The sequence below is a fragment of the Cricetulus griseus genome, chromosome X, assembly GCF_003668045.3.
Source record: "Cricetulus griseus strain 17A/GY chromosome X, alternate assembly CriGri-PICRH-1.0, whole genome shotgun sequence".
NCBI lineage: Eukaryota > Metazoa > Chordata > Mammalia > Rodentia > Cricetidae > Cricetulus > Cricetulus griseus.
In genome coordinates, this window is record NC_048604.1 from 3484720 (window position 1) to 3498694 (window position 13975).

A 13975-nucleotide genomic window follows, 5' to 3' on the forward strand; every position below is an offset into this window, starting at 1 on the left:
CATCATTAGCCTGGGGGCATGGGCTATGGTTTGGTATGGATTCTACCTCCTCCTGTGTTTCCCTAACTCCTAACCCCAGAAGGTATGGGGGGGGGTGCTGCTGGACCTTCTCTCTGACTTCTAGAAGGTAACAGTTTACCAATGCACATAGTCCGAACAAGTCATTTTCATGTCAGGATCTCAGATGTCATGACTTTCTGACATCTGAGGGCTCCTCCTGCCCAGCCTCCAGGACTAAATTGAAACTGAGATTTTTTTCTCTAGCCTCCCATTTTGATGAGGTTCTGGCTCCTGGCCATGTTATGGAATCAGGCATTGGCAGGTTTCCAAGAACAAGTTGGGACTTCTTACTTGGCCAGACCAGTGGTCCAATTAACAGTGGATTAATCACAGTCTAAGATGCCCAATCCACTCTTTTACTGAGTCATTATTGGATCAGACCAATTAATAGTTTTGGGGTGGATTTTTAATCCTGTGAAGGCCAGGAAGGGAAGGTGGTAATGCGCAATTAGCAAGACAACAGGTGTTAAATGTCAGGGATTTTACAAGAGAAAGAGAGTCCTGCCCCCAGAACCCTTGGTTCTATAAACAGCATGGGAAGGTAAGAACTAGTTGTGTGAGTGTACCAAGAAAAAGAAACATCATGAAAGCCCCATTGTGACTGACACAAGTCCAAAAAGCACCAACATTTATTATCCTTACAGAATTAGTAAAAACTAGAGCATCTAAAGGTATACCTCTTAGTGGAGGTGGTAATTGTACTCTGTTGTCCTTTCCCTCCTTCAGAAAGATTTAGATGTCAGCCCATGATTGTGCTGTTAGGGTGGAGTTACAAAAGGCAGGAATCTGCATCACTAGAAAGAGGGTTAGAACACTTCAGTGGATGAAACTTATGAGGAAAGTATTTATAACACACTTTGGATGACATTCTACATGACAAAGAAATGTATGGTCTAAATTTCTAAAGCCCTTTAACCTGTGCCAAATGAGAATAAGTCCAGTGGGTGCCTTACCACTAGGTCCCTAGTATATAAATTACTGATCACAAAACTAGCTTAGAGATGGAATTCTAGGAGCCAAATATACAGAATCTTTAAAGAAGGTAAGAAAAACTGGCCAGAGCCGGGAGGGTAGAGATGCCAGTACTACCTCCTTTTGTTAGACCCCCGGAAAACTCAGGTATCTGGGGTCCCAGGCCACTTCTCGGTCACCCCAATCACCAGGCGGATTCGAGAGCTTGATGCAAACTGCACGAGGCTTTATTGTAATTTAACGAGCTAACCCCATGTTAGCTCGGGTCTTTCACCCACCCACCATGGGCGGATGGCTAGCAAAAGACGGCTCCTAGGGCCTCCCAAGAGATCTTATAGGACAGCGTAAGGGGAGTGTCTAGGGGTACACACAGGCTCAAGATTGGTGTGCCTCCAGGCTTGGAGGGCTTGCCCTGTGTTGATTGGTCAACTGGTTGTTATGGCCCATAGGCCCTCCCAGGGTGGTTGCTATACTATGTGTGTCATTGCTGTGGGCTTGTCCGTAAAGCACACCCAGGGTTGTAAAGCATAGCGCCACCAGCTAACTTCTGATTGGTTCCTTGTCACGAGGCAGGCATCTGACTTTCTAGTGTCTAGGACAAGGTCATAGAAGCACGTGATAGATATCACTTTGAATGATTTTAAAGTATGTTTGTTTGCCTATGTCTTGGAAACAAATTTTGAAAGTTCATTATTTTTTACATTTTTACCCTTTTTAAAAAAAAATTAGTTCAAATTAGAAACAACCTTGCTTCACATGTCAATCTATTCTCCCTCTCCCTCTGCTCCTCCAACCCCCCACCAGCCCCCCACCCCATCCCCCCTCTGCTCCCCAGAGGGTAAGGCCCTCCATGGGAGTTCCCCAAAGTCTGTCATATCATCCTGGGCAGAGTCTAGGCCCTCCACCATGTGTCCAGGCTGAGAGAGAATCCCTCATGTGGGATGGACTCTCAAAGTCCCTTCTTACACCAGGGATAAATACTGATCCACTACCAGGGGCCCCATAGAGTACAGAGACCTCCCCTTTTGTCTCTGAATTTAACCTATTTTTCTAGTACATTTCTAGATTATTCTTTCTTCAACTATGTCTAATGTTGTGCTAAACTCATCCTTACAGTTCTCAAATACTAATTGTCTTTTTAAATTTGTGCCTCATGACTATGAAAGTAGAAGAGGGAATTCGATGCCCTGGACATGGAATTATAGATGGTTGTGAAAGACCCCCAGAGGCTCAGGCCCCCAGGATCTCAGTCCAGGACTTCGATGACCCCAATCACCAGGCAGAGTAGAAAGCTTGATGCAAACTGCACGAGGCTTTATTGTAGTTGTTTAACGAGCTAACCCCATGTTAGTTCGGGCCTTTTATCCATCCACCATGGCAGATAGCTAGGAAAGACAGCGAGAAGCCACTGCATAGAGGTCTTATAGGGCACTGTAAGGGGAGTATCTAGGGGCATGCACAGGCTCAGGATTGGTGTACCTCCAGGCTTGACCTGTGTTGATTGGTCAACTGGTTGTTATGGCCCATAGGCCCTCCCAGGGTGATTGCTATGCTCTGCACATCATTGCTGTGCACTTGTCTGTAAAGTACACCCAGAGCCGTAAAGCATAGCACTGCCAGCTAACTTCTGATTGGTTCCTTGCCAAGAGGCAGGCATATGACCTCCTAATGACCAAGGCAAGATCAGGAAAGCACTGTTAGGCTCTTATGGCTGCTGAAATGGGGAGTTGGTCCCTTCAGTTGCAAGTCACCATCTGGGTACTGAGAATACAACTCTTCCACTGGAAGAATAGTCAGTACTCTTAACTGATAAGTCATCTGTCCAGTGCCTGTCTTTTAATTTTTAAAAACTAGCACAAGTTTTGAGTATTTTGAGTTTTGTAGTAAGTCTTTAAATCAATTCATGTGAGTCATCCAACTTAAATGTATGGGTTTTCTGAATTACTTTTGTTTTGTTTTGTATTATTGGCATATATTTATTGCACAAAATTCTGGGTTTAGTAAAAACAACTTCTTCCATGTGTATGATGTTATTATGGCCATATTCGTCTCCCATACCTTCCCCTTTCTCCCAATGCTCTTTCTTTCTCCCCTACTTCTTATTTTCCTATTTTCTCCTCCCTTCCCCCAGGTTCCCACTTCAGGTTTATATACATAAAATAGTGCCATTTATTATTATATATAAAGCTAATGTAGATTTGTTATAAGTGCATTTTGAGCAGAATAAATTTCCATTAAATATTTTTGTAAACTTTTAAATATACTTATTTATTTTATTAGTATATAAATATAATGCACAAAGTAATGGTTTTCATTATTATATATTCATACACATCTTACATACTTAGATGATATTCACCCTTTTATTATCTAATTATACTGTACCTCTTTCTCCTAATCTTCTTCCTGTGGAATAATACTCCTATACACTGAGAAAATATGTTGCTATCATTGTTAGTAATAAGTTTATTGACCAATAGCTAGGTAGGATTTTCAGTGAGGAGAATGCTAGGACAAAGGGCAAAGTCAGAGGGGTTGTGAGTACACACAGATAGAAACAAGTTGAATGTGCCATGTAAAAAGAAGATACCTCTACATAACTGAGGTAGATAAGAAATATGGGTTAATTTAAAAATGTAAGAGTTAGCTAGTAACAAGCCTGAGTTATGGGCTGAGCATTTATAATTAATTTTAAGTCTCTGTGTATTTACTGGGGAGATGGTGATCCTAATGAAAAACTCAAGCTATTTATATCTTCTCATTATATATCCTTAATAGTTTTCTTTTTACTTTTGTACCCCTTTCCCTACTAAATTCAACATACAAGAGAAAACATGACACATATCTTTTGGAATAATATAATCATTTCTAGTTCTTTTCATTTTCTACAGTTGGCATAATGTGACTCTTCTCTGAGTCTTATGTTTTTATCCAGATTTTGCTGATAGCCATCTCAATCAATTGCATAATTTGGCAATTGTAAACCGGCACAATAAACATAGGATTTCAGGTATCTCCATTGTAAGCAGACTTTGGTTTCTTCAGGTCTATACTTAGTAGTCATGGAAATGAATAATATGGTAGTTCTAATTTTAGTTTTTTCTGCATTAATTTATGTTCCCATTGTAGCAATGCATCATGATAAAAAATACCTCTTGCATTCGAAGAGACTGTATATTTTGTGAACCTCACAGTCAGAGTAAATACCACACTTCAAGGTAGCTTAAAATTTAAGACTGCTGTCCTAGCGTGTACTCAACCTGATTGTTTAACCTGTCTTTAAGAAACAATGTAACAATCAGCCTTTCTTGCCTTGGATTTTTCATGGAATCAACTTTTACACCTCAACTAATGAACAGCTGTAATCTTAAATTATGTATTCTCTGGTGCCCCTGATCCAAAACAATGCATATGTATTTGCTAAAAGCAGCAAATACAGAGGTTGAAAACAACCTTCTAAAATCCACCATAAAAGGTTCAAATGATGAATATTGGCTTATAAACAATGATGTTTCTAGCACTGCTTAGTTGTTTGGCTCATTTGGGATCAGTTGCAGCTAATGATTTAATCCGTTGTAAAACTCTTTTAAATATTTCTGTAAAGCAACCCCCATTCTTTCTCCATGTGATACTTTCTGTCCCTTTGTTAGAGACAGACACAGACAGAACACACAGAAGACATGGACAAGGAGTCAGATGGACACACGGTCACACACAAAGATAGACCCAGGGACAGATTCACAAGACAGCCTTCAATAGCACATAGATTAGACTCCTGCAACATACACATGCAAGACAGAAGACATCTGCAGCATGAGGTAAAGAATTCAAATTTGGACTCATTCTTGTTTAAATGACTACAAGAGGAAGTGCTTTTATTTCCCTTTTAAATGTGACACTGATAAACTATTGGTGACTCAGAATTAATCATTAGTACATGTTATCTCTGCACACCAATAGTGTATGGGGATTCACCTTATACCCTCTAGGTCTTCATCACCATTTGTTATAGGATGTTAATAATTCACATGTCTTCTCTTGATTATGTTGAGATCGTTGTTGACATACATGATTTGCTATAGCAACAGCTATGAGAGCATAACTATAAAGGTCATAGGGTTATATAAATTCTCCTGATTTCAGTGGTACTTGTACAGAATGAAAATGGCAAATTAGGTCTATGAACTTTTTGTTCCAATCAGTCAGAAACCCAGAAGGTTGCTATGACGGCCCTAAAATAATTTATTTCTTACAGTAATGGGTCCAATTATTGTTACAAATAAAGCACTGCATTTTAAACAGTTGTGGCTTGCTGTAATGGTCTCCATCTGCCACAAAAGATGCTTCTTCGATGAGGGGTGAGGGCCACACTCATCTGTTGTTATATGGATATGTATTTAGAGTGCAGCTAGAAAATGTACTGTTCTAGGGAAGCAACAGAAATAAGTTCTCTTCTAGGATTCATGGCCTAACTAGTCACCAAAATAAAAGTGCCACTGTTTCAAGTTTGGGAATATTTTACCATACTAGATATTGTTGTTTACAAGTATCACTGTTAAGTAGGACTATTGATTACTAATATACCTTGGCAGTTTGCATGGCACCTTTTAGCATTATGAAGCTAGTTCACAAAAAGCAAGCTTCTAGGTAAGTTCTAGCTTGATTCCTTCATGTCTTGTATCTAAAGTGCATAGTGTTGTCAGCAATAAGAATTTTTACCTTCAAGTTCTCTGAGGCAACCTAGAGCAAAGACAACATTCTATATTGTTTTGGTAGCCCTTTGGGCTCTCCTGATCAACTAATTAAAAGGTTTTTATGCCTGGTACTAGGGTTTTGTTAATTGGAATATGAATCTTGGGGGCAGCATTGTCACCGTGTGTGTGTGTGTGTGTGTGTGTGTGTGTGTGTGTGTGTGTGTGTGTGTGTGTGTGTGTGATTTTTAGTTAAACAGAATAATGATTTCTTATGATTTAAAAACATCCTTAGTGTTATTTCGCCTCTTCTTTACTGACTTCCTTTCTCTATCCCCAATTAAATCTTCCTCAATTTTTTTCCATTTCCCTTTTCATATCTCTAGTATCCTGCAATTCTATCTGGAGATTGCCCACCACCACATCCATTTTTACTTTCCTGGATTCTGTGATTACTTCAGATTATATATTCAGATAGGAATATTTGGAACTAAAAAAACACAGATTAGAGGGAACATGCAGTCTTTCTGGTCTTATCCATTTACCTGTAAGTTTTATTTTTCTTTACAGCCGAACAGTATTCTTTTGTGTATATGTACCACATTTTCATCATCTATCCATCTTTTGAAGGACATTTGTGTTGCTTCCATTGCCTAGCTATTATGAATAGAGTGGCAATTAACATGACTGAGTGGCTTCACTAGTTTGTAATCTCAGTAACAGTGAATGAAGGACCTTCAGATGCTGAGGTTCAATTGTAGTTAACAACTACTACACTTAAGGCTCAAGGAATACCTTGGAAAAGGGGCCAGAAATATTGGAATTGTCAGGGGAACAGGGTATCTACTGAACGTTTCTTCTATATAGGGCAAGTAAGTTACACTGATAAAATCTCAATAACATAGTCCTAAACAAGACCTGAATACTGGCAACACTAATGGCATGCCAATGTGAATGACAGAAATTGACAAAGTCCCACCCCTAGATCCAGAGTTATAGGTAATCAGTGACTGCTAAGAAAGGGTGAATCAAAAGAAAACAATAGAAATCATATATGAAAGTAGAAGGAGGTAGAAGCCAGGGGAGAGTGGGGAATGAAGCAGGATAATAGGTGGTTGAAGCTAATTAAAGTATATTATATAGATGTATAACACGTCACATATAATAAAACAACATTTTGTACTGTTAATAGGCAATAAAGATGGGGAAAATGCACAATACACCTTAGCCTATCATAAAAGCATTGTGTTGATCATAGGATGATCATAAGTTCAGGTAACCACATTTGTGGCTCAGAGGATGGTTCAAAAATGATTCAAATTCACAAATCCATTATTACCTTAGAAAAGTTTCCAGGAGTTTGGTGCCTTGAAACTCTCCAAGAGTAATAACAAGTCACTGCATTTTTACCATCTATAAATCAAAGAGAGTCATATTTTTATTTTCTTTTGTTTATTTAGCCAGTGTGTATAACATTTGAGTAAACTGCTTGCACCATGTATTCAGCAATACTGAAGGCAAGGACATGAAGAGGCTTTCTAACAATCTGAGTTGCTCTTCCATGTGGACCACATAATCCTAGGATGCTAGATGGAAGGAACCCTTGTGAAGCACCAGAAGGAGGGTTATATAACAACTCTATAGAATTTGAGAGATAATCTGTGCTTTTTCCTTAAGATAATTTATATTTCAGAAAACATTGCTTGGGATTGATCATAAGCCTCCATATATATCATGGGTTAGATAGGAAATGGCAGTTCAGTTGTAGGCTCAGCCTCTCAACTGTGTCTGCAGCAGCATTTTTGAGATGGGGTAGGAACTTTAGCAGGTAGAGATTATTTGGAGAAAGGAGGAATTGAATATTTTAGAGTTATCTTTTCCTTAACACCTCCCCCCCCCTCTCTCTCTCTCTCTCTCTCTCTCTCTCTCTCTCTCTCTCTCTCTCCTGGCTGCAACAAGGTATGCAGTCCTGCTGTACCACAACCTTCTACTACAAAGTACTGCCTTATCAAAGGTCCAAACACAATTAAGAATGTGACCACAGGATGAATATTCTGAAACGATGACTTAAGTTAAAAATTTCCTCCTTTGAAGTTATTTCTCTCTGTAACGATAAATCTTTCTACCAAGACGCCTGAGTTCGGCCCGCCAAGTTAGGGCTCCAAACAACACATAGAGACTTACGTTAGGTACAATGCTGATGGCCAATGACTAAGATTTCTTATTTGCTATCTCTGACTTAAGTGCCAACCATAATTTTTAATCTATATATTTATAAAGACTTATCTTATTGAGGACACTGGTGTCGTGCATCCATTCTTCTCCAGGTCAGATGGTGACTCTCTCTTGCCTACATTTCCCAGAAATCTCCTTCTCTCCTAGTCCCACTTTGCTCCCCTATTGGCCAAGAGTGCTTTATTTATCAACCAGTAAGACAAACATACACACAGAAGGAAGTTCCCCATCCTCTCCTTTTTTCTGTCTAAATAAAAAGAAGTGTTTTACCATTAACATTTAGCAAGATTTAAAGAAAATACTCTATCATCTATTTTTATCTTTGTGAGTCTAAGGTCTTATATGTAGCTTATCTTTTATAATAACTGAAGAAAACTATAACCATAACTATCTGTCTTCAACTCCATCAAAGACCACAGAAGGATAATATATAAACTCCAGAAATAACAGAGACATCTTGCTACCTGGACAGTCACCCAAAGTTCCTCTGTAACTTTGGGGCATCCATCTTCAGCCCATAGGCCACAGTGTGTCTGGCAGACTTCTCAGTGAATCAGGAATCCTTCAGGACTGTTCATCTTGTTTTGTAAGTTCAGCAGTAACTTTCTTGTGGGTCCTGCATGTCCAGTTTATACAGAGACAAACAGTCCAGGCAAGAGCAGTTTCTTGTCCAAATGACTAATTGTGCCATGTTGAAAGTAAACTCCATAACAAGTTTCTTCGATGCCCATCTTCCTCTCAGACATAATTGGTGAGCCAGGAGCAGTTGTGTCTCACTGACATGAAAAAAGCCTAAATCATTTAAATGCCATATTTCTGTAGGTCTTTGAAAGGTTTGAAAATTATGTATCCATCTTGAATACCTCTGTGTATATCTAGAAAACTTAACTAACCTAATTATAAGTTCTGACTATTATAGGTGACTATATAATCTATATTTAATTATGCATTACATTTTTAAAGATCTGTATAAACACAATACCTAAACAAGAGAAAAAAATACACATCACAAAATTGACCTTAAATTTGTATCAATAAATGAAAATCCATTCCAATCAAAATATTCATTTCTATATCCGATTCCCCTGTCTTCCTTTAAAAAGAGATAGACTGTGATCATAACCATTTATAACCAACCCCATTTTAATGAAACAAACATTTATAAACAATATTTGGGTATTTGGGTGTTGTTCCTTCCAAACTGCTTCCTGCTAGTTGGGGGTGATGTCCATACCATGGGGATCACTGATGCCAACAAATCAGGTAAGCAGGTTATAAATCAGGAGAGGTAAGTAAAGTCGTTCAAACTCCGTATACCTCTGTACAGAAGGCAGAATTATACGCAATTCTTATGGTACTTATGGATTTTATAGAGCCTCTTAATATAGTTACTAATTCTCAATATGCAGAGAGTCATTTTACATATTAAGACTGCAGAATTGTTCCTGATAATACAGAATTAATTTCACTGTTTATAAAATTACAGGAAAGCATCAGGAACAGAATTAATCCCATATATATTATATATATATATAATATATATATATAATATTACACATATCAGATTCCATATAGGTCTGCCAGGCCCACTATCACAAGGCAATGATGAAATTGATCATCTATTAATAGGCCCATACACACAATGGAGAATTATTCTGCCTTAATAACAACAGAACCATTTTCAGGAGAATACATGATGTTGAACACCATCATATTAAACAAAATAAACCAGGTTCAGAAAGATAGATATCATGTTTTCTCTCATATGTAATTGCAGATCTACATACACATGTGAATATCTATTTCCATATGGCATGAATAGAGAAAGAAGACTACTGTTGGGAGGAAAGATACAATGGGAGCTGGGGCAGGGGACAGAGACAGACAGTGTGGCAGTGTGTGTGAATATGAGCCAAATACATGATGTGCATTGTGAAGATATCATTAAAACAGCCTTTAATTTTCTGTGTTGATTTTAAAAATAACAAAAGCAAAGAAAATGTATTATTTTAATTAAATGACATCATACTTAACATTGAGGAAAAGACAAGGATCCCAGTACTTATCACTTATATTTAGCACCACAATACTGGCCACCCTACATAAATGCAGGAAGAAAAGAGAAAGAAAAAAAGAGAGGAAAAAAGAAAGAGTAAGTGGCATGCAAACTGAAAAGAATAAATAAAATTATCTTTCTTCATAGATTACATGATAGTTTATTTATCTGAAAAAATAAATAAAAATTATGCTCAAACCAATAAATGATTATTTCAAGGCTGTGGATATGAGGCTAGTAAATAAAGCTTAATTGATTTCCTATATATCATCCATTAACAGTTGGAATTTGAAGTACAAAACCAATCATTATTCTTATCATAACAAAAAATACTAAGAATCATACAAAGAAAACTAAACAACACTGAAAAAAAGAGATTTGTGACTTTGATAGTTTGCCTAATGAGATGATTATAAATTGCTACATAAGGCTTCACAAAGTTTTTAAGATCATTGTATCATTGTGCACTGCAAAAGATAGAAAGAATATAGATTCAACAGATAGGAAGCAGCTTGAAAAGTCTAAGCTGCAAAACATGGCTACTTTTTAATTAGAAAGGATGATTCAGAAAACCCAAAAAAGAGCAAAGATGACAGAGCCAAGAGGAAAAGACAATCATTTCTAAGGAGCAGCAATTGGTCCTGATAAAAAAATATGCAAACGTGTTTGTTTGGTGAACCGTGGTGGAGCTGCAAAATGTATGCACCTGTCTCTCAGTTTCTCCCAGTTTCTAGTTATTTTTTAAATAATTTTTGTCGCATGAGTTATAATAGATCTTAATAATAAAAACCTGGAGTCAGATATCATGGTGAATGATGGAAGGTTGGAGAAGTAAAGGAGCCAGCCACTAGAGAGACTTCTTACCTCTACTAAATCCTCAGACCAAAGGGGTGATCCTGTCCCTACAAATACTCAAATTGAATCAAACAAGCTCCTGTCTCCTTCCACCTTATATTCCTCTCTCCATTCAGCCATATCACTCCTGTCTCTACCTCCCTAGTTCTGGGATTAAAGGTGTGAGCCACTACCACCTGGCTCTGTTTCTCTTTTAGACTGGATCAATCTCATGTAGCCCAGGGTGGTCTTGAACTCACAGAGATCCATCTGCCTCTGTCTCCTGGGTGCTAGGAATAAAGGTGTGTGCCACCACTACCTGGCATCTATGGCTAACTAGTGTGAATATGTCTGCACTCTGATCTTCAGGCAAGCTTTATTTGTTAGATAACAAACAAATTATCAACATAAATTTTACCTTATTTGAAACTTCATACATAAACTTTCCCACCCCTTTCTCTTCCCCACCAACTCTTGCCATGCCAGCCTTTCCCAAATTCACGATGTGTTCTTTAATTATTTACACGTACACATTCATATGTGTGTAATATCTACTCATGTATATACAACCTCCTGACTCTTCCACAGGTTATTCAATCCCAGTGGTCAGTCATAGGCATATATGTACATGTGAATAAAGCATCTCCGTTTCGAACTGCAGGCTCTATTGAGTGTTGTCTTCCTCTGTCATCGGTCTATCAGACAGGGTTACTTCTTGCTTCAGTACACAGAGCTTCATGTCAAGAAGAATTATATTTAAGAAATGAACAGTTTCATTGACATCTGGATTTGATTCAGATAACAAGAACCTGGATCTGATTCCATAAAGTAGAGGAACTTTGGGTAGGTTGTAGTCAGTGTTGGAAGAAGCAAAGTATGTTGCCTATGGAGGAGTGTAAATACTGTGTGGTTAGAAATGGTAGTTAAAAATCATGTCAGGAAATATTAAATTCTCTCTTCACAAATCTAAGTATACTTGAAATTGCTCTGACCAGACAAGTAACATAAAAGTGACACTACATTCCTTCAACACCAGGTAATAGAAGAAATGGAAATTCTGCCTTCTGCTGATGTAATATACACACATGATAAACAATGACAATATGTAAACACTCTAACATTCCAAAAAGACAGTTATATTGTAAGGAAGTGAAAACCACACAAAATGGCATATGTGGTTCTTTAGCTAACAGGATCAGTTCAGCCAAATCTTTAGTTATCCTATATCTTTCAAATCAGAAATGCAAATGAAGAAGCCTTCTAATGATTCCATACATTAAAGACACTCCTAGTCATTGACATGTTTCCAAGAGAGCTCAGCTGTTTGGTGTTGCTCATAAATTTTCATTTGGGGCCTATATGCAAAGTTGTGTCATATACAAACATTGACCATGAAAGATTACATTTTGTTTTAACCTCATATGTTTGGTTTGGCTTATAATGCAACAAATACAAAGAATTGTATTGGCTCTTCTTGTCTCAAATAAAAATTTTCCTACAAAAATAAACAGAAACTTGTAGGAAAAAGATATGAAAATTAAAACAGGCACGACTCAAAGTATATCAAAATGGCCAACTGACACACGGAACAGTGCTCAACCTTATTAGTCATCAGGAAAATGCAAATTAAGCCATAATGAGATACTACTTCACACCCACTAAGAGAACTAAAAATAAAATACAGAGAAATGTATGGATAGATAAAAGAGCTCTCATCAACAGCTAGGGGCTGCTTCAAGCACTTTAGAGAAATTGGTTTTGCAACAATTCCTCTAGTTAAAAATATGCATACTCAAGGAGCAATGTCACTCTGAGACATCCATTCAATAGATACCTAAATGATGTGCACTAAAAAAGTGAGGGTTCATAGAAATCATAGTTGCCATAGTTATCAAGGCCAGGCTAGAGCCAACCCACACATCCATCAAGAACAGATTGAATGAATTAAACTGGGGGTGTAATCAAATATCACACTGTGCAGCAATTAACATGAATGATCCTTAGCTATACCCAACAACACAGAAAGATCTGAGAAGATAAACCTGAGCAAGACAAGCCAACCACAAATGGTACGTGTGCATAGTTAAAATCCAGGGAAGATTAAAAAGGAATGTTAAAGATATAGTTGGAGTTCCTTTTGGTAAAAGAAGTAAAAATAGTGAAAAAGAGTAAGCTAAAGTTCTCAGATCTTATTAATGCTTTTTCTTAATCTAAGAGGTTGTTACACTGGTATGTACCCTATAACTCACTGAATAATAGGCATTAAAGCTTTATAACTATATTATGCTTCTATAAACGAAACTGAAAAAAATGAAAAGAGGAGAAGTAGAGATTGTGTGTTGACAGATGAAGTAAGGTGCACTGAGAAGACAATGCTGTGAGTGGTTTTATTGAATGAGCCCTCTCATCACATTCAGAGTTCACCTATGTGAGAGCTTTCCAGCAGACCAGCAAGAAGAGGGGAAAGTAGAAGCACTGGACAAACTTGATATAATAAACACAAATAAAAATGAATGTGTGATGCTATTTAACCATCTATTTGGATAATAAGTTTATTTCTGCTGAACAAAGAGCATTGAAAGACAGGCGTTTGTCCAACCTAGATACAATGAAATTGAATCAGTATCTTCTGAAGCAAGAAGAGTGGCAAGAACTGCATTATCATAATGTTCCAGGGCTAGAGTCAGAACAAATGAAGGCCCAGGATTCCCAGAATCTAGGAGATCAAGAACCAAGCTTGAGTGTGAAGGTCTATTAGCATTTGGCTCACTCACATGTGTGATTCATACCATCTAACATTACTTGAGGCAAGTTATGCACAGAACTTCACTTTCTTTAACTGTTTAACAATTTGTGTCTTATTAATAGATACTAGGAACTCCTAAGGCCCTATGAAGGAAGAAACTAGTATGTCCCATACTAATTCATTACCTCAAGGATCATGCTGACCTCCTTTCCCTATTTTCTAGAACCTCCTTCTCAATCAGTAAAAAGTATTCCTCTTCCCCTCCTCCCACCCCTCCCTCTCTCCACCTCTTCCTTTTCTCTCTTCGTACCATCCCTCCTTCCACTCCTTCTTCTCTTTTGTGGGCAAGCACCATGGATTTGCTTAAGTGCTCAATTCTAG